This window comes from Lichenostomus cassidix, chromosome 3 (genome assembly GCF_008360975.1).
Source record: "Lichenostomus cassidix isolate B80296 chromosome 3, HeHo_3.0, whole genome shotgun sequence".
Lineage (NCBI taxonomy): Eukaryota > Metazoa > Chordata > Aves > Passeriformes > Meliphagidae > Lichenostomus > Lichenostomus cassidix.
This window is the reverse complement of record NC_139483.1, coordinates 94,785,311-94,806,717: the sequence shown is the minus strand read 5'-3', so window position 1 is coordinate 94,806,717 and position 21,407 is coordinate 94,785,311. Positions and strand designations below refer to the sequence as shown.

Here is a 21,407-nt window from a genome sequence, read left to right as displayed (position 1 = left end):
AGTTAGGCTTGGGTGGAAATATGTCTGCCAATAGCAGCTCTAGGTGGATAGAGCCATAGATGCTTTGATGTTGCTTTTTTTTTCCCTAGAAGTTAGTTTGGGTGAAGTGGAAGAAATCTACTGCATATTAATATTTGAAAGTCTATTAGGGGAGGCACAAATGAAAGCTCCATCATAATGGAAGCTATTTAATCTATCACAAAGCAAACACCAATAAACTTCAACAGCTTCTGACCATCCTGTCTGTTGAGAGGGACGGGTACTTGAATTCACTTTCCTAGATGGATGCATATTTCTGATCTGTGTTTTAATCATCTATTTTCAGCGTTAATATAATTTGAATATCTTCAGTCTGTTTTGTGAATGGCTAAGATAAATACATTTTTTGTATTGCAGTTCACAGGCACTTCTTATGAGTTAGAGGGAAAAGCTTTTGGGTTTAAGTCTTCATGCTGCTTTGTTGTGAGGTATTCTGGTTTCTGTTTCTGTGTTCTATACTCAAGGCTCAAATAACAATTTAAATTCTGCAGATTTTGGACTGGTTGTTGCTGAGGCTGAGAAGGGGTACAGATGAAGGCTGAGCATGACTGACGCGTTCATATTCATCAGAAAACAGAGTCAGCTGGAGAGAACGAGGGAGTAATTGCTGCAGTGCTCACTCCCTCTCTGCTTGCGCAGAAAGACATAGGCTGTGGGGAGGAAGCTACCTGAGGTTATTAAGATTAATACTGCTGGAAATTTCAATCAACTCACACAAGGCTGTTCCTCAAGGCTGTCAGATACCTACCGCCTTCTCTGATTCAGGCAGGGCCACATCAATTTTGAATTTCCCAACAGAGATTGCTATGATTTATGAGTTTAGGAAGCTGATAAATATGGTTAGTTGAAATAATTGAATCAGAATAATTTCAGTCAGCTCTGCTCAATTTATTTTGTCTGATAACCACAGGAGGGTGCAATTTTGGATAGGGAGTTTCATTTCAAGAATTCCTATCACAGGAAAGACACTGTTGAACCTGGAATGACAGCTACTTAATTTTGCTGCCAGGCCTGTATGACAGCCTTATGAGCTGACTTAAGTGCCATAGAACTGAAGAGTAAGTACCTAGAGCTCTTCCAGTACTGCCCATGACAGAGGCTGAGTCGGATCTGTTTTATGCATTGTGGGATAATTTCTGCTGGGAATGGTAGTGACAGTTTTATTATTTAGTGTTTGAAAACCACTTTACTATTCAGTTGAGAGGGTGTTGTTCTTTACACTTGTTTTTAGTAAATTACTTACATTTTTATGAAATGTTTCACTTTTGGGTTTTGTGAAATTTTCTGGAGTAGTGATGAGCATCATTTTTATCCTTACAGCAAAGAGAGCACCCATGCATCCCTGAAAAGTGCTCATTGAAATATTTAAAAATAAATTTGTCCCTACAAGTTTATTATATATTGTAACTTTCCCACATAGGTGAAAAAAAAGGCATTTTAGGAGGATTGTCCTAGGAAGAGTATTGAATATAAAGAGCACTATAAAAACAGGTGAGCAGTGTTTTGATGACTGGCTGAGGTCAGCAGAGAATGTGCAAGCAGAGGAACAGGTGAAGTGTGTTGCAGACAAGTATTTTCCTGTTGTCGTGGACAAGATATTGATGATAATCTGAGAGCTGAAAGCAGGGCAAGGTTTGTGGGAAGAGGCAGTGGCTTGTGCCCATGTCAGGCAAAAATCTAACAGACTGCTGGGTCTAGCACTAGTGTATTCCTGGTGTCTGGAATACACCTAAAGTGAATTTTCCTGGCTAGGAAGGTGTCCTCTCTGCTGCTTGGAACAGAGTTGTAGAGTTGCCATCTTCAAGCTGCATTTGTCCTACTAGGATTTAAGACCTTTGCATTTTGGTGCATTTTCCCTATTGAATCCTTCAGCTGCTAATGTTTCCCCCACAAAGAGGATTATCTCAGCCTGCAACGTTATGTTTATCTTGTGTGGCTTTTCCCCACAGACTTTCATAGAGCCTTTCATAACAATCCGTCAGCTTTCTCAGAAGTCATAACCATAGCCAGGTAGCATGCTGGAGGTGACAGAGATTGCTGAGGGAGCAACTTTCCCCAGAGTCATACTCTGTGTAAGATAAAGATGTGCAGGTTTATTCTGTGGTTAGCCAGGAATGTAGGCTGCTACTAAAGAAGGGTGTTACCCTAGGTGGTTTGTATTGGCATGGATATAGCAATGGCCATGTGACATAACCTGGCCTGCATATCAGCTACTCTCTGGTCACCCAGGGGTGAAGAGCTGTAGGGTGGATCATTTAACAGTGTGGTGAGGAAGAGCCATACTTGCATAGGGAGAAATCTCTCTCTCTTTCTCTCTCTCTCTCTCTCACCCCCCCAACATGTTATTCTCAAAGTTCCCTTGCCTTAGAACTCAGACATTTCAAGACTTTTCATACACTTAAGCTTTATTTTCTTTTTTTTTTAATTATTTTTTTATTCTGGATATGATCATCAGTTTGGGGAAGGGGATGCCTGTGTATTGGGGAGCCAGTAGGATTTGGAGGTGAGGTGTACTGACTGTATAGAAAGATTTGTGGCCTTAGAGTAGTACATGCTGTATGATCCACTGAGTGGTGGGGTAGATCAGACTTAGGTGTTTCAGACATGCTGAACTGCTGTATTGAAGAAGACGCTGATGTACTCAGTTTGTATTGGAAAAAAATAACAAAGCAATTATTTGAATAACAAAGTCCTGCTAAAATTCAGCTACCCAGCTTTGGTGTGCATGTTAATTCCTGCAATTCATTCATTATGGTTGTTTTGACTCACATGATTGTTCCTTTTGTCGCTGGATAATTTGGTACCATCCCTGCCTGCTGTAACTTATTTCTGTAGATCATATAAATACCTGTTCTGTCTAAAAAATGTCGTATGAGGTGCAGGATCTCTTAGTGACATGTGCTCTATTTTGCCAGCGCTATTCTACCCAGGAGTACAGCAGAAGTAAGTTAACTTAAGAGAAAAACCTTTGCTAAGGTTTTACCTACTTCCCTTTTTCACTGCTCAGCACTTAGGAAGAGTGTTCAGTGAGTAACTCTTACTGCATCTCCTTGCTGAGATCTCCTTGCCATGAAGTTCATGTTGTGTCAGAGGAGGGGAGAGAACATTGTGAGAAATCTGCTGCTTAGTCAGGATGTCAATATAAACCACAGAACATTTTCCAAATCAAATTTGGATTTGGGGCTTACCATAAAATGAGGCCACGAAATAACTACATCCTGTGCAGAAAATTTTAATAGAAAAAGTCAGGATTACAGTAATGCATTCTGTGTGGTCTTCGGTGAGCAGAGAACAGCAGAACAGCATGTGGCAGGACTGTCTCACTTGTGTCTTTTCTTCTGCTGCTGTGAAAAGCATTTTCAATATTTGCATAATTTAGAGCATGACATTATGATTTTCAAAGCTTCAAACTGGAGTAAAGCATTTACATAATCTAATTAAATCATGTAAATGTTTTATGATAATATTCAAGTAAGTGCAAAACTTGTTCCACAGACTCATCCCTTTCTTAAGCCATTGGGGAAACTGAATTTAGGCATGCAGAGGTATGTTTCTAGCCCTGCATGCTCTGGGAGGTCAACAGAGGGCTTACTGAATACTCTGTTCTTAGTATAACCTCCAAAGCCTGCTTTGCAGAGTTCATCTTTCCAAGAAGCTGGAAGGTAAACTGGGACCAGAGGGAAAGGCAGAGCAGATTTAAAAGGCTACTTGCAACCTCTTATAATTTGAACGAAAGCGATGCTACTGCAGTATGTAATAAATTGCTTCCATTTCAGTGAACATTAAAATAATCCCATGATGACCCTCTTAGCGGCAGCCCTGCCACATTTGGTATCAGATCTCAGAAAGTATGCCTCGTACTTGGATGGGAAGCTACCAGGGGAAGCCCCACAAATCCTCCTGGTGACTGTTGGGTTTGTTTTTGCCTCTGGCTGCACTAACTCACAAAATACTGGAAGTACTTGGCCAGCATCCATGATGAGAGATGCTGTCTTGTAGTGAGATTATTTAAATAATATTTTTTATCAGCACACTTTCACTAAGCTGTCTTCTACAGTAGTTCTTAGGGAATCCTGTCTTTGCCAGGGTATACTATTGCAATAAGCAAGTGAATTGAATCCTGATTTTCCAAATGTAGCCAAACTGGTGCTAAGCCAGTGGTAATGAGATTCTTTTGGAAAATACAACACTGCTTTGCTAAAATGAATTTGTGTAATTGGCAGAAAGGTAGGCACTTCAAGACAGAGCCCCTGTCTGTTCTAAATAAGCTCGTTGCTATTGATTTTTAGCAGTGCCACACTGATCTGCTCTAACTGATGACAGAAATGTGTGTGTGTATACACTGCCAGTGTTCTGTGCTCTCACAGTAATTATAATGTTTAGGTTAGGATGTTACCTGTGCCAGGCTGTTGCTGAAGTCCATGTGCTGTTAAAAATATAGGACTGTTTGCAGACACGATGTGGAGCTGGTTTGTGCCTACATCGTGACTGTGGTGAGCCCAGCAGCTCTGATTTTTATCTAAAAATGTGGCTGTTGTAAGGGGAGCCTGGATCTAACATACCACGAAATCTGGGGATTCTGATATTTATTGTCACAGCACATAACAATACACAAAGGTTGTAAATCAGTTTGGAGATCAGCAGTATGGAAAACTCTGAATATGTGAAAGTCATTACTTAACCAGCTCACAGAAAGGTGAAATATATCAGTAGTGAATTAAGTCTTCTCTAATTAGACATAGAAATCTAATTACTTTGCAAATTTTTCATCTAATTTTTAAGGGAGTGAAGCTAGTGTAAATTTAAAATGGAAGCAGAGATGCTCGGCACGTAGTGTTAACTGCCAAGGAGAACAACACGGTGACCTTATTTGCAGCTGCACATGCATCATGTGTAGGAATGCCTGTCATAGCCATAATGATTTAACATCAGGGCAGGCCAATATTTCTTGGTTCTTCCTCCGCAGTGTAGGCAGTTTCCTTTATAGGTGGAATGGGAAGCTGTAGGTGTTTCTGGTGAAAAATGGTAATGCTAGAGAGGTGCCCTTTACTACAAATCCAGCACTATTCACTTTAGTTCCCCTCCTGAAAAAGAATTTGCAAAGTCACAGCCTGGGGAATGAAGTCACAGGTGGGTGAAGTTTAAGTTTTGGCATGCCTGGATTCTGTTTATTTGATTACTCAGCTGTTGATTATACAATGTTAAAGCATAGTAGGTGACACTGTGGATGTTTAAAGCTGCTGAATTTTAAGGTGACAAGACTATTTAATTGCAGGAAAGAAACCTTTTAATTTAAAACCTGTAGAATTTTGGGCATAGTAGGTATTTTATGTTTGGACATGAAAACTCGCAGAGCTGTTTAACTCCAAACATGAAGACATTTTCCTTAGAACAGCCTTTCATACTTAAGACATTTTGGGAGAGTATGAGTATTAACTGCCACTACATATCCTGTGTGAATTGCTGTTAATACTTCCACTAAAAAATCTCTTTTAACACTATATTAACTGGGCTATAGTTGAAGCATTTGGGCATTGAACACCTTCTGTGTTCTAAGAGGAAGGACTTGGACAATCAAGTATAAAATATGAAAGATATGACAGAGTTCAGATCAACTCCAAAAGGGTAGTAAATCCAGCCTCATGGCCCCATCTGATGTCTACCTATATAGGTTTCAATCATTTTGAATGAGTTGCCCTGGTTTTTTTAATACTTGTTTTTCTCTTCATCTGCTTCAGTTGACCACTGCAAATAACCTTTATTTCTCATGTGGATATGGCCCCTGTTACAAGGGAACAAATTTGTTTGGGATTTAATTTCCTAGTCTTTGTCTTTAATATTTATGCATAATCTTGCAAATGAGACCAACATTTCCATGGGGAAAGAATTCAGCTGAGCCTTACCCAACTCTAGTGTCTCTGGCTGTGTACCTGCATGTGCTTAAGATAGTGAAGAAGACACATGTAAATACTGCAGGAAAGTTGAATATCAGAGCAACACCTGACAGGCCTCAAAAATTTCTGAAGGAGAGCATAAATTGATCATATTAAGAAGAATTCTGTGGTTCTTCAGCTCTGTTTTTTGACCAACAATACATTTTAACCATAAAAAATTCCAAAATATAAAAAGAACTGACTTGATCACATCATCTGTTTTTGCCTTTGCATGTTGTTCCCAGCATAAGAGATCCTGGTTACAAATAAAAATCTGTCTTTCTAGAGACTGGCATAGGTTCATTCAGTATTTTTTCTGAAGGTCTTCATGTTTGTTATTGCAATCTTACCGTGTTCTCTACAGCTTTTTGGCAAGTTCACTACTTTTCCTGGTCTTTTAAAATGGTTTTATAAATGCTATAGTTATTGTCACCGACGGCATGCTTAACATGAATGAAACAAGGGGCCATAGTCTTTAGTTTGAAAAAACCCTGAGTCTAACATGACTGCTCTCTTGTCCTTGATCAAACTGATTAGCATGTTATTCTAGTTGGCTGTAGCTTAAAATAATAACTGTATATTTTTCTTGTGTCGTGGGAACACTCTGGGTCCTGTTAATCTCAGTATTCTGAATACAGAATCAATTTTATCCTCTACAAGTACAGTGTCTGTACACATAATGCAATTAATTTTGTTTACATAGTATCCAACTTTAAAAGAAAGAAGGATCCCTACGTTAATTATAAGAAACAAAGGCACAAGATGGTTTTTTATTTGAGTAAATTGAAGAGATGTCTGTGGATGTGCCTGAAAATCTGTGCCAGGATCTTGAGGCTCTGTCCAGAAATTTGCTTTTTAGGTTATCCTCTTCAGCATTATTGAAACATTGCATTCTGTTGATGTTTATTAATGCCATCATGATTTAGGGGAACACCTGTTGGTACCATTTTATGTTAGTTAAAGGTAGAATTGGAGGAGAGTAGTTTGACAGTGTCCAGATCTTACTTTTAAATGACTGAGTTTGCTCAGTAGCCAAGATCAGATTCACAAGAATGTTCTTACCAAAGCACAGTGTCTATTTAGAGATGAAAACGAGCTGTCTTAGGTGCACCACAGCTAGTTGTAGGTCATGGAGCTGTTTGCCATGTTCTATTGTCACAGTCCCATCAGATTTTCTTTCACCCTTGGAGAACACAGAGATCAGTTAAACTGAACAGAACAGCAGCAGTGCATTATAAGAATAACACCTCTGCACTGTAATTCAGAATTAAAGAGACTTTCATGGTCTACTCTTGCAAAGTATAGTGAGTTACTGCTCCACTATGATAGCATGTGATCTTAAGTGTTGGAAAGGGAGTTTAATTAAAAAAAAAATAAAAAACAAACCAAAACCCCAATGCATCTGGCAATGGAAAAAATTAATTTTGTTTAATTTTTAATCAGACAGCCTGAGACAACCACTGAGCACTACTTGACAATTAGAATACTAATGAAGTGCACACTGGGTTAGTCTGTTTTTAAAGGACAGCAAACAATGCACTCAAATTTGAGGGATTCTATTTCATTCCAGTCAAGTCTTCACATATTTACCTTGTTACTTTATAAGAATTCAGGAAATGTTTGCCTTGTTTTCTTTAAAAATCCCACCCCATGATTCATTATTTTCCAAATATAGAAAGCACAGAAAGTGATAAGTGGCTTTCTTGTAAAACATTAATCTTCGCTGTTTGAGGCACCTCCGATGCTTTAAGTGTTTTCTTTGTTTGTTTGTTTTTATTCTTCCTCTAATGTATTTGCTTCTCTGTACTATTCTGCAACAGTTTGAAGTCTGGTTTTTGTGTTTTCTATAAATTAGATATTGTAAGTATTTGTTTGTAGTGTGCAATTTCACAAAAGATAGTAAGGTTGCAGGAAGAAATAAATTGCCCATGGCTGAAGTGTTTTTCTTATAAAATTATAAGCAGCTATCTATTGCAAGGTTGAATATAGTAGACAATGCTTAATGAATTCAAATGAGTTATGAGACATAAATTAAGTAGCCTAACCATCCATAGTAGCCATGTCATTCTGGCCTCACTGTAAAATGGATATTTCATTGCCCCTGCTATGTCCCATTGTCAAGCAGAACCATGTAATTATACCCTAGCTGGAACGAAGGATTCGCACTAGCTGATGTTAGGCCTTCTCTGCCAGTTCCAACTTTAAAAGTTTCCAGAGGCTGTAGGTGACTTAGCAGGGATGTAATGCTTTTGGTGTAATGCTATTGTGCTGAAATCTGAGTTCCACTGCTTTGCTGTTGCCTTGAGCCAGGGCTTGGGTCTAGGCAGGTTTAATGTTGAGGCAACAACACTGAGCTTGGGGCAGATGTTTGCCAGGCTTGCTGCATCTCCTTTTCTAACAGAAGAGAGTTGAGGAAAGGCTGTTAACTCTAAGAGGAGGGAGACCACTGTTACCCAAACCCTGGCCTTCCAGCAGGGAGCAGAGCAACAAGGGCTTTCGGTCCTTGTGCTGACATGTTAGGGCTCTTGGTCCTCTTTTCAATTAGCTCTTTGTTCTCCTGTCCTTGCCTCACAGCAGGAGCTGTCCATAACCAGATCCTCAGGATCGGGAGGCAAAACTGAGCTCACTGGTGAGCTCTGCAGATCCCTGTTTTACCCCATTCCTCGCTGATTACTCTCCGCCCTGCCTTTGCACTATCAGTTTGTTCCCATTCTAGCTGATTCTACTCCAGATCTGAAAGTTCCTGTGGGAGGCAGAGCTAAATCTACAGCAAGGAATACCATTTCCCAATCTGTTTCATCCCACTAGGGATGGAAATACGTTTAACATGGGACATGTCAGCTTCTTTCATGAGTTGTTCAATGACTGTTGAGGAAGAGGCATGCCTGAAATTCGAATGACTTGAATAAACTTTTGTTGTAATTCTTAGCAAAGAAATGAAAACCCAAATCATCCAGGTCAAACTAGGATATACCAAGCCAACAGCTGGTGGTCTGTTAGAAAAGAGTTGCTTACCAGCCATGAATTTGTTTATGAGACAATGCATAGGGAAGTTTTCAGTTAAAAAAGGACTGCTTAAATTTGTTTTCTTTGTCACATTGTTTCAATATTGTCTCTACTTTGCAAAAAGAGCATTTGGGAAAGTTCTGTTCCATATCATCATTCTTATATTTTTTCCATAATACTGTGCTGAACTAAAAAATTCTAGTAAATGAAAGGAAGAATTTTGATTCCCCCCGCCCCCCAGGTTTTCTGTAAAATATAATACAGAGCTTTCAAAATTGAATGAAAGAGTTGAAATCAAACCTCAAAACTAGATGTGTTAGAACAACACAGGTCAATTTCTATCATGCCAGTATGTTAAACAATCTGGCTTATAATTTTCTGCATTTTTTTCTGTTTTAAAAATGTACCCTTTATAAAAGGACTTACAATGTCTTTTTAATGCATTCCTGATGTCAAGGAGTTGATTTGTTAGGATATCTCTTTGCACAATTCCCAGTTCTCAGGGCTATAATTGGTTTTACTATTTCTTTGAAATGCACAAAAAAGTCTGTCATTGTGGAATGGGAGAATTAGTAGGGAGTACTTTTGCTGTAGACAGTGGTTTTATATTTAAAGACAAGATGCATTTTTAGCAGTTGGTTTGATGTGGAATCCAGGCTGTGTGTTAAAAAATGCATGTATCAGTGAAATGCTTTTTCTTGGGGTGGCCATAAAAGGTTTCTTTCTTTGACTAGATAAATAATGTTAGCATTGATTTTTCATATTCTTTAATTTTTTTCCCAGATGACATTACTTCAGGAATAGGAGGTTGTCTGAGCAGTTACTCTATGGTAACAGTGTTCTTGTGCAGCTAGGTAAGTTCTCGTGCAATGAGGAATAGCTGTAATTTTCTTTTATATATGAAACAATTCTTGTATAAACTAAACAATTAAAAGAAAAAAAACAATGGAGGACAGACAGAATATGTTACCATCTTTTGGAATATAGAAACACTTAGCCATACATTGGAAATTAAGCTCTGCCTCACTTAAACTGCCAGCACAGGTAAGTTAAGACCACTGTGTTCAAAGAAATATTTATTATCTAAGACAAAATACAAAATTAAATATGTAGGTTAGGAACCCAAGATCTTGCTGGGGATGTGAGCAATCATGTTTTGAAGGTGTAGTGTAAAGAGTGTAGAAGAAATTCTGAGGAGAATCTGGAGGCCACCTAGAAGGTTGGGAGTCCATGGATGACTGTAGAGGTTTTAATTGTAAACTGGGGTCAGATGAGCCAGAAGCCATGCATCTTAATAAAAGGTTACAAACAGAAACTCAGTGGAATAAATTCTTCATATTCTGTTCAGTATCTCCAAGTCTTGCTCCTCCGAAAGTTAGTCTGGGTGATCTGTTACATGGTAAAGATGGAACCAGTGTGAAAGAGGTGTGGTGTCAGGTTAAGGATTTTCTCATGCAAAGGCAATGTTCCAGCTCACTTCTATATGAGGTGACAGCTCCTTCTAGGTAAGGACATGGAATGGGAACTGCTGTTTGTTTGGAATTAGCTGAGCAGTTGGGTTTTTTATTTGTGTCAGGAAGTGGCTCCTGCTAATGTTAAAAATGCAACCATTTTATTTGCCATAGATGGTGAAAGAATAACACTGGTAGTAGAGATCCGATCATGTGGCTTATTGGCAAATGCTGCTTTCCCGAGAGGCACAGAGCTCCTGCCTCTTAGAAAGCACTCAGGCTTCAGAGCACTGCTTGCTTGTTTGCCAACATGTAATTCTCAGTAGTAAATGAGTAGATACTGAATTTACATTAGAAAGTGTGGGAGTTGGCAATGATCTCCCTGGATGCTAGTAGTGTGAGCAGGCTTCATTTGGTTTCTTTAGTGAAGGTGGAATAATATATTGGGGTGATGTTCTGGGCAAAGCAAACCAAAATAACATTTCCTTGTTTAGCAAGCTAAGACTGTCTTCAGACAGATATAGAGACTTTTCTTATTTTCCTTCCCAACCGCTGCTGTCTTGACCATCAAAGTTAGAGTGAAAGCAATTACACATTTATTACTTCTCTGACCACTGTCCTTCTCTATGGGGATTTGTACTGCTCTGTCACTGTGATCTATTTTTCAACCTCGCTGCAGTGTATGTATGTGAAAGCTACCTGGCATGTCTGACAGTGCAGGAGAAGCCAAAGGTCTTGTGGTTTACATGTGACATTTTGTATGGCTTCTGTATAGTGAGTACTTATCTGAGGGATGTTAAACCAGGAATACTGGGGAGGCAGCATTATTACTACTTCTATTACTACTATTATGATAAGAAATGTATTGAAATTAATAAACAAAAACCAGTGAACTGTTCTAAATCACCATAAATCAATCTTGTTGCCAAGATAAGTTGTTTAATTGAAGCATCAGTTTTGAACAGGAAAGCAAGGCACTGGTTGCCGTTCACAATTCTTTGTCAATCCATTCAGATCTCTTAGCAAGCAGTTCATTTTTTTTAAAGACTTCAGCTTTTCATAGGAAGGTGTGTATCTGAACTGCTCGTCGACAGGCACTGGGGAGCAGAATGAAGCCCCCATAATGCAGGGGGAAATGGTCAGTGAACTGCTACACCACTTTGATACTCACAAGACTATGGGACTGGATGGGATCCTGCCAAGGATACTAAGGGAGCTGCAGAAATGCTCGCTGAGCCACTTACCATCGTGCATCATCAGCCCTGGTTAACTGGGGAGGTCCCAGGTGCCTGGAATGTAGCAAATGTGATGCCCAGATACAAGAAGGCAGAAGGAGGATCTGGGGAATTACAGGCCTGTGAGACTGAACTTGGCCATCCTAAAGGTCTTCTCCAACCTTAATAATTAATTCTATGATTCTATAAACCCATTATCTCTTGCTAAAATCTTGCAGGTATTTTTTGCTTGTAAAAAAAATTTGTGTTATTTAAAAGAACAAGCTTAAGTGAATCATATCCATACATCACAATAAAGATTTCTCTAGAAGTCTCAAGCACATATTGACTGGAACAGGACTGATTTTATCCAAGAGAAAATTAACAAAATGAGAGGGAGACTTTTTTATATACCAGGTCTCTCTAATATCCACTTAGAGGCATCGCTCAGATTATCTTCTAAACTGAATAAACAAACGTGCTTTACTAACCATAGTGCATCCAAGTAAGAAAGGGAAAGAAATTATAACTAGATATAAATATTATATAAATAATATAAATGTAAGCATAATATCACATCTCCTAATCGTATCTCTAATGTGATGTTGAGGAAAGTTATAGACAGCTGTTTGAACACTGAACCAATATTCTTTGGATGTTGTGTTGGTTTAAATTACTTTGCTTACTCCACAGAAAAGTTTTAGCATGCAGATTAGGAATGACTGTTCTAGGAGAAAGATGAATGTGTAAATAATTAACATCTCAAAGATGCACTTTGATGTCACTGTCCTGAGCAAATAAGAATTTCTGTCTAGACATAAAAGACCAGATTAGAAAACCCAAAAGATTCACCTCTTTTTGAGAAAAGCTCCATCATGCTGTTGGAAAATGAGAGAAAGTGATGCTTCATTATTTTGGAAAAATGAGCCAGGTTCCTTTATTGGGTAGAGTGAAACTACAAGTTTTGGGCAAGTCAACAATGGTTTCAATGCAATCAGGTCTAGTATCCACAGACAGAAGTGCAGAAATGTAGTCACTATCTTTCCAGTGGCTGAGGCCACTGTTTATAGGTGCCAAGCACAGGCAAGCACTATTTGCTTCCAGGAAAAGAAGTGCATTAATTGGAAACAATTAGGAGAGTGTACACTGAATACACAATAAGTTGAATAGTTAGACTTCTTGTGTTGTTTGATCACTTTAATATTGCTGTGAGACCTGGAGAGAGCATATTCACCCTGGCAAAATTCTCCTTGGGTGCTTGGGAGTTAGAGCTACATCACTTGACATTAGTTTGTGTCCTAGTTCTGACCGTAAATGCAGCGGGGAGTAAATATGGAGTGATTTGGAAGCTAGTTTCTTTCTTGTTAACCCAGTGTAGATAAATAATATTTTTCCCTCATGGCCCTGTTTTTCACCAGTCATAGGATGAGTGAGGAGCTGAGGCTACTTCTGTCCTGTGATCAGAATCCAGTAAATTAACTGAATTTAAAGACATCCATTCCCTAGCCTCAGAGGGAAGCTCAGAGAAGACCTCAACTGAGTGCAATGCTAGCAATTTCAATTAACAGCATTTAAGTAAAAAAAATAAATTCAAATAGGAGATAGGGATTTAAAAGAAAATCTTGAGTTCTGTAAACAAGCATGCTTAATATGAAAAGTTAATGTGTAAAAGCTTCATAGCTACGTTTTTGGAATTACTCAACACTTTAGACTACACCTCTTGATCAAAAAGGCATCAAACAGCACCATTTATAGACTTGTTTATCTTGTTTGTTGTGTTTTTAGGTTTATACTCCTTTAGCTCAAGAGGTAATTTTTTTTTCCATTTTCAATTGTGCCAGATTTATATAACTATGGGAAAGAGATGGACTCTTTCTAATGTATCTTGTTATTTCATTGCAGTTCTGATAGCAGTTATTTGTCAATATTACTCTGAGAAATAACTAGGAGAAATAGTTTCCAGGTAATTTATTAACTGTTTATAAACCACTCTCTAATCACTTATCTTTGTTATTCCTAACACGATTTCCATATTATTCAGGATAATTTGCAGTATGAAGACAGCCTGTTGGGTGAGGTTTTTAGCATGGTTGGTTAGGGTTTGGTTTGTTTTTTTAAGTTGTTTGGTTATTTGGTGAACTGAATCACAGAATGGGTGAAGTTGGAAGGGACCACAGTGGGTCATCAGGTCCAACCTTCCAGCTCAAGCAGGGCCATACCAGAGCACATGGCACAGGATTGTGTCCAGTCAATTCTTGAACATCTCCAGTGAGGGAGACTCCACAACATCTCTGGGCAATCTGTTCCAGTGCTCAGACACCCACAGTAAAGAAGCTCTTCCTCATGTTCAGGTGGAACTTCCTGTGCATCAGTTCCTGCCCACTGCCTCTTGTCGTATTGCTTGGCACCACTGAGGAGAGCCTGGTCCATCCTCCTGGCACTCTCCCTACAGTGAAACTGTATCTGAGTAGGTTTCAGAATTATCAGTAATACATAACATTCACTGAAGCCAACAGTTACTGTGAATGAAAAGCTTTTTATGACCAAAGGCATGTTATAACCACTTCTCTATTTAAGTTCAGTAAGAGATTTCATAATTGTGACTTTGACAAGAGATTGTATAATCATGACTTTGAGAAGAGATTTTATGACTTAGACTATGGAAAAAAAAAATCCAGTTATCCTCTTTTTATACCGAAATGGAGAATAACCAGAGAAAATTCACCAGCAAAACATAAGGCCAAAAACTTGGTGTCTAATTAAGACATGGTTTCCAGAAGGAGGCTTGCTACTCAGACCAGTCATAGGAGGGAAAACTAGTATGAGAATGAGTGTGTTTTTGTGACAGGGCAGATTCTAGTCTGATACATTACAAGCAATTATAAGCAATAGCAATTCTTTTACCCTAGGACTCTTCAGCAGGTACTTTTGGTGGTGGGTGAATAATGGACTGTAATTGTTTTGCGAATCTCTGTCTGGAGACTCCACCTGTCATATCTTCTCTATAATTCATTTTCCCTCTTCCTTTCTATTCTTATCTTGCATTATTTTGAGCTGCCATGGTATTGCTTGCTTGTGATGTACTCAGCATGGGTGCCACAATGCAGAATGGTGTACTGAACTTCAACCAATATATATACATTGGATATATACCACAAATTTAATTGGATATAAACCACAGATTTTCAGTGACAGAAGTCTTCAGGCTTAACAAGGAATGGTATTGCGTTTCCCTGATACTTGGAAATTATTTCACAACAATTTTAATGAAGTAAGGAAGCTTTGCTGGAGCATCTCATCATTGTCTCCAAACTCTTTTGGCTTTGATACACTCCAAGGACTGAAGTTAGCAGTTTTTCTATTGAGTCTGTTCAGTTCTTATTTTGTGTTTTCACTTGTAAAGTGAATAAAGCACCTATATATTTATAAGCTACAATACCATGGCCTTCAGCAAACATTGCAGTTGATTAAAACTTTGGTCAGAGCAGCTTTATCTGATTCCATCAGCATCCAGAGGTTATGAACCTCAGCTTATTAGGGCTGTATTAGTGATGTGATTAATGATATAATACTTCTTCCTTCCAGTTTTGCTCTGGAGGTTGACTTCCATGGCAACAGGTCATCATCAGGGAAAATGCTGGGGTAAAGTCTGTTAATAATCCCATCTCATGGCTGGAAACTTTGAATCATGTTGGAGATTCACACTTAGCATTTAGAACCAAACCCTTACTATAAAACATATTATTAGAAAAGGGAAAGTGGATGGGAGATAAATTTAATTCTGCTAAAAGATCAAAACTGAAATGTTTCTCCTGGCTCATTTTATTTTTAGATTTGGGGGGTTTTCCCCTACTTTCACTTTCAAACATGCCAACACTGTTTTCTCGTATTTGGGTCTACCACATCCATAAATTCATTTAGAATAAGAAATGTTGCATCTGTGTCTGTTGTACAATAAATTGTGTTTATACAAAGGAAATTTAGATGTGTGATAGGATGTCCTTAAGAGAGTAGACAGCCATTTATTGTTTTGAAAAATGCCTTGGAAGAGACTTGGAGAAGCCATGCTTGTGCCTCAAGCAGAATCAGATTGTCAGTTCCATTTTGTAGATCATCAGTGATGGAAAGCCCATGGCTACTCTTAACAATCTATTCCAGTATTTCATTGTTATTCTCAATTCAGTGATTTTCCTAAAATCTATCCTGGGTCTTTCTGGTTGGTATTTGAGCCCATTATTACTTGTTCTGTCCATCACTGGTTTGGAGAACAGATTATTTTCTTCCTTTTCCTCTTTTGTGCCTTAGGTTTTCTACCTCAGATGGTTCTTGTTGATCTTTTGAGCATCTCTTGTTTGTGCATTTCCTTAAATATCCAAAATCATTGTGCAGTGTTATGATTATGATTTACAGATCAGAAATAGCCCCCAGGTGTCACCTCCTACTTCTTTTTTTTAGTAACAGTACTTTTACTAACTAGCTTATTTTTATCTTATCTTGAGAAAGCAATGTTTCTTCAGCTTGTTGAAACCTATTTAAATCTTTCACCAGTCCTCCAACATATTTGCAATCCCTATTATTGTCAGGAATGTTTTCTTCTATCTATCATCTAGATTGTTGAGAGAAATGCTGGAAAAAAGACCAGAACCTAGGCAGACCCTCTGAAGCACCACACAATGCATCTTTCTATTTGACAGTGAAACATTGGTCCTCTGTGGGTAGTTATTTAATTTCTGTGTTCAGATTTCATTTTGACTTACTGAAGTCAAGATGAATGACAATCACTCTTCTTCTTCTAAAAAGACCTTTTAGCCACAACACAGGAAGAAATTGGATTGTTTTGTCAGTTTGTTCTTAAAAATTCATATTGATTGTTACTTATGTGTGTATTACCATATAGCTGCACACAATTGCTTCATCCAGAAATATTCTTGAATGTGAAAGTTCAGCTTTACTTGTCTGTGGTTTCTTGGCTCTTCTTTCCTGCTGTTCTAAGCACAGACATGAGACATCACAGAGCTGCTATCAGTTCTCATGTCAGTTCAACTATTTTTTTAATATATCTTTGTTTATACTTGTCAGACCAATTAAATTTAAAAGTATAATTAATAATCTGTGTTCTCATTTGAGCTCTGACTGTTGTTGCTAGTAATTCAGCTTGACACCAATAGATCTCGTTCATACAGACTAATGCAGGAAGAGCTCTCTGGCTCTCTGCATCTTCTCTACATTCTCTCTGAATGGTAAGCTAATGTAGTCTTTCTAGTTGTAGAACTTGATTTATTTGTTCACAGCTTACTGCCTAGATACTTTCTGTTTAATATCTTGCATAGTTTTGTAGTTGCTTGTATTTGGAATTATATGGAAATTTCTGGAGAGGGACATTGGTCCTTTCCTAAGAGCATGCTTAGGAGGGCCATGTTTCTGGAAGGTGGACTGTGGCATCTTGGTTTTGAAACAGGTCAAATGAGGAGAAAGAAGCTTAGGAGACAGGCAGGTAATAGGCACAGGGGTCAGAAGGAGGCTGGAGTATTCATACACTTAGGAAGGGCAAAGCAGCTGCTGGATTAGAACAGGACTGAAGAGGAAAAATGTAAAGATGTGGTAGGAAGAAAGAAACTTAATTTTCAAAGCTTTTCTGTATCTATCTTATTTGACCAGTCTGAGACTTTCCTCTTAAAAAAACAAAAAAACCCACTGTTCTACTTCATGTTTAGCTATTGCAAGTACTTTGATGTTTTGGAGTGAGCTATTGGCAGATCAGCTTCAGAAGTTTGCCTGACCTGATCTGTGCTCAGCTGTGATCATAGGGTTCCTTTGTTTCTTATTGTCATGTTCTGTGTCTTGACCTCTTTGCTTGTGCTCCAGCTGCTTGTGCCATTCTTTTATGCTCTTCTTTAGTGATCTGACCTAGTTGGTAAGCTCCTTTCCTGTGTTTGAGGTCAATGAGGAAGTCATGATTTAGCAAGGCTAATGTCTTACAACACTTCTGTCCTTTTACATGGAAATGGGCAGAATTTTTGTCCTCAGTTATTAGTTCTCTTTCGTGCTGTCAACTCTATTTTACTTTTTTACTTTTGCACATTGAGAATGGCATTAATGCCTGATTTCAAGGATGAAAGGTCAGATATGTCCACAGGGTTCAGTCCCAACTTTCTGTAGGATAGAGTACTTGCTCTTAATCTCATGGCTTCTGGTTGTAACATTGCCTGGCTTTCACATAATGGTAGCAATGAGCTTCTTCCCTGTGAGTTGTTGGGTTAATCTTTATGGCTGGGTGCTGTTCTGTAGAGCTATTCAAATTATTTGTTCTGGTGACTTTTGTGTCCTTTGGCATCCTCCTCATCACAGATACATTTCTGACTTATTTTTTAGCTCTCCTTCCTTCCTTACACCAACAGGTATCATTGAATCAAACATCTCCTTCCCAGCCTTTAGTGGAGCACAAATGTAGGTTTTCTTTCAAGTACAGCTCAGGACTGTGGGCAGTGTATTGATATTCCTACCTGAGCATGGCTCACAGCTGCAGGTAGGCACAGAACAAACAGATGGCTGGAGTGGTCACTGCTCCTCTGTGTATTATAACCTTTAATGACTGCTCCTTATATCCCCTTTAGGCATTCTTCCATTTATTGCTCAAATACATCACAGTATGGAAACTATTAATAATTTAGTGTTGGTTGCAAACTAATGAATTTTCCATTTTCTCCTCCTCCAAACTTGTAGTGAGTTATACTGACCCTTACCTGTGTGTATTTTCAAGAATTGGAAAAGATCTGACAGTATCAGTGAAGGACACAGAAGACTTTTACTAAAATGATGTATAATTAGGCTATTATCTTCTCAATGTTCATGTATGATCTTGGAGGAGAACTTCCTAGCATAAAAGAACATATTTAAACCTAGAACTGGATTATGTGATAAGGAACTTTACCCTAATTACTACAAGGCACTCAAGCAACACTTAAAAGGCTTTTACTGTGCAAACTCTTTTCTTTTTGAAAATATTTTGGCTTCACTGTTGTGATGAAGATTATTTGGTAAATTACCAAGAATTTAGAGAGTACTCAAGGTAATCTGAAGCAAATTTAGAAACATAAGATAAAATATTCTACTGCTGTGATTTAATTTCTTGTATTATCTTTTTTCAGTAATGTGACTCATTACAGGAGGATATTGAAATGGGTCAGAAGTGTATTACTCTTTTGTAGGAATACTGGGAACATTTACACTGGATAAATTCTTCTTCTTATGTCTGGACACAAAAAACTAAAACATGCATTTGTAAGGTATAGATTTGTTCTGTTCTCTGAGTGTCTGATGCTAGCTCATGTCCAGAACAAAATATTTAATTAGATGAACATTGTTTGTTGTCTGGAATGAGAGTCTGTATATTTTGTTTGATATTTCCATGAATGTGCAGAGGAATTGGAAATTACAAAAGTTTTGTCTGCATGCAAAATTTTACACAAATTTGTTTTCCTGGCTGCTTTTCTTCCTTTTATGAAATATAGCAGTTCATATGAAATCCAAAGAAGGAAATTAGTAGAGGTGAACAGAAGTCAGAAAAGCTGAACATTTTCCTGGTATAATTTTATGTGGCAATGAAAATGATGGATTTCATTATTTCCTTTTTTTCAGTCTGGTAACAGTATTAATTGTAGTTTGCTATCAGTGTTAAACTAGGATTTTGAATTTAGCCTGTGGCAGTATAACAAGAATTTATGCCAACTTGCAGAGCTGTGCAGCTGATGAAAATCCCCACTCTAAAAAGAGCCTTTAAAATATGTGAATGCAGAACTCCAGCTCTGTCGATCTTTGAAAAACATTGGAGCAGTTTCTTCTCTGATGTGTGCCAGTATAAACCTCAAATTATTTCGGTGATGACTGCTGAATAGTTTTCATCAATGCACATGAAATTGTGTTGTTTTGGTTTTTTGTTTTTTTTTTTTTTCATTTAAATGGGTCTGGATTTATGGGCAGGGAGGAGCTAAGAAAGCTAAAAATTTGTTATGTGTGGAATGTACAAGTCAGCAATCCCAGTCTTCATTATTTTGTCATCTTTTTTCTTGCTATCCTAGGACAGTAAATCAGCTTCTTCAGAGTTCTTGTTTTGGAATTACCATCTGAGCTGATTGCAGACTCCTGGATATGATTCCAGTAGCCTAATCAGGTGCTACACCTTTGGGGTATCACATAGCAGTGTTTGAGGGATACCTTCCGAAGGCACTGCCAACCAAGTATGTTTTGCTTTCTTGTGAAAAAGTGTTTTTCATTACTTTAATTTCATTTTGGATTTAAACATTTCTGTAAAATATATAAAGGTGCAGAGTGTAAGCTTTCTCTGTTTAGTTTCTATTTCCAAAGAAAGTCATTATCTTGGAGACCAATTGCAGACATTTGGATAAAGCCAAAAACAATACTTCATATGTGTTCTTTGGATAAGACAGATGGCAAATAACAGAGAACTTAAATTTTGAATGTATTCCTTCAACCCATTTTATTTTAGTCTTTAAAAGGCAATGCTTTAGTTTCAGATACTCAGCTAAGTCTGGGGATACAAATATGATTTCTACAAAGCTGAGAAAATACACAGAACCATCCTTTTGTCACCTCCAGGTGAAAGTCAAAGGCTGTTCCTTGTGAAATGGTTTGTCGAATGGTTTACGTATTACTTGTGAGCATCTCAGTGGCATTCCATGGCTTACCTTGCAATTTTGGCAAATTTGGTTCAAGGAGACTTTGTTGTATTAACTCCAGTCAATTCCAAATACAGACACTAGGGTTTTTGATAGTAGAATTCCTGACTTTCAGTCTGTTTTTGAGAACTGTTGATTCTCGAGCATTACAGACTCTTCTAAGAGTACTGAGTACTTTATGTTTCTCAGGATTAAATTTTGGCAAGGTTTCTACTGTGATGATTTTTTCCCCCTCCTTGATATTAAGGCTACTCTATTCTGCCTCTGCTGTGGAACATTATAAATTGCTTTCATATGACCTGTGTTTCCCACCGAGTTGCAGATACTTTGGATTTAAGAACAGCCCTGTAGAGATGAAGCTTTCCTAAGAATTTTCATTTCTATTAAAGCTTATAATATTAATATTTTTAGCAAGGCTTTTCAACTTCTGCTACAGAAGGTATGATGTCCTAAGTAGATGAGGCATGTTACCTCTCAGTGGGAATCCTTCTCATGTCATAGCCAAAAAACGGCAGCTTAAAAATCTTCTATTTGGACTTTATTACTTTCAGCAGAACCTTTCAATGCAAAACCCCAGATGTTTTAATGCATTTAAAAAAGACACTCTGTTGCATACTCCTTGCCAAACCAATTATTCGGTAAAATGTTTATGGTGAAGCAACAGTTAATGGAAGAGTGGCAGATGTCAGACACAGAAGTGTCCATTTCACTATGGTGCTCCATGGTCTGTTGTGACAGCTAAATGAAGCAGCTCAACAGCTGTCAGCATGTTAATGTTTTGGATCAAATAAACACGCTTGGAAGAACTTTCCTCCGATTTTTAAGACTTAATGACTTCGAAGGCAGCCGTGCTTCTTTGCAGATGAAGTTTGAAGTGTTTTGTAAGTGAGGCCAGATGCAATGAGGAATAACATTGGACTGCAAGCTAGACTAGTGTGTTTTGATTTCATTGGAGCTGCGTAACTGAACCACAGTGGGGATTAGAAATTCCTACTCAGTCTAAACATCAGAATTAAATCAAGGTTGCAGTGAGGTAGATAGTTTTCTTCCTTTGCTTAAGTAACCATA

At 38.0% G+C, this 21,407-nt stretch overlaps 1 long non-coding RNA gene across 1 annotated transcript in view; it reads left to right on the top strand.

Annotated features, from left to right (window-relative positions):
- The first annotated feature begins 8,457 nt into the window (after positions 1-8,457).
- LOC146440241 (uncharacterized) overlaps positions 8,458-21,407 on the top strand; it is a 51,893-nt gene continuing 38,943 nt past the window's right edge. The window contains exon 1 of the long non-coding RNA XR_014851381.1: positions 8,458-9,832. This is a non-coding gene — a long non-coding RNA (uncharacterized LOC146440241). The remainder of the gene's footprint in view (positions 9,833-21,407) is intronic.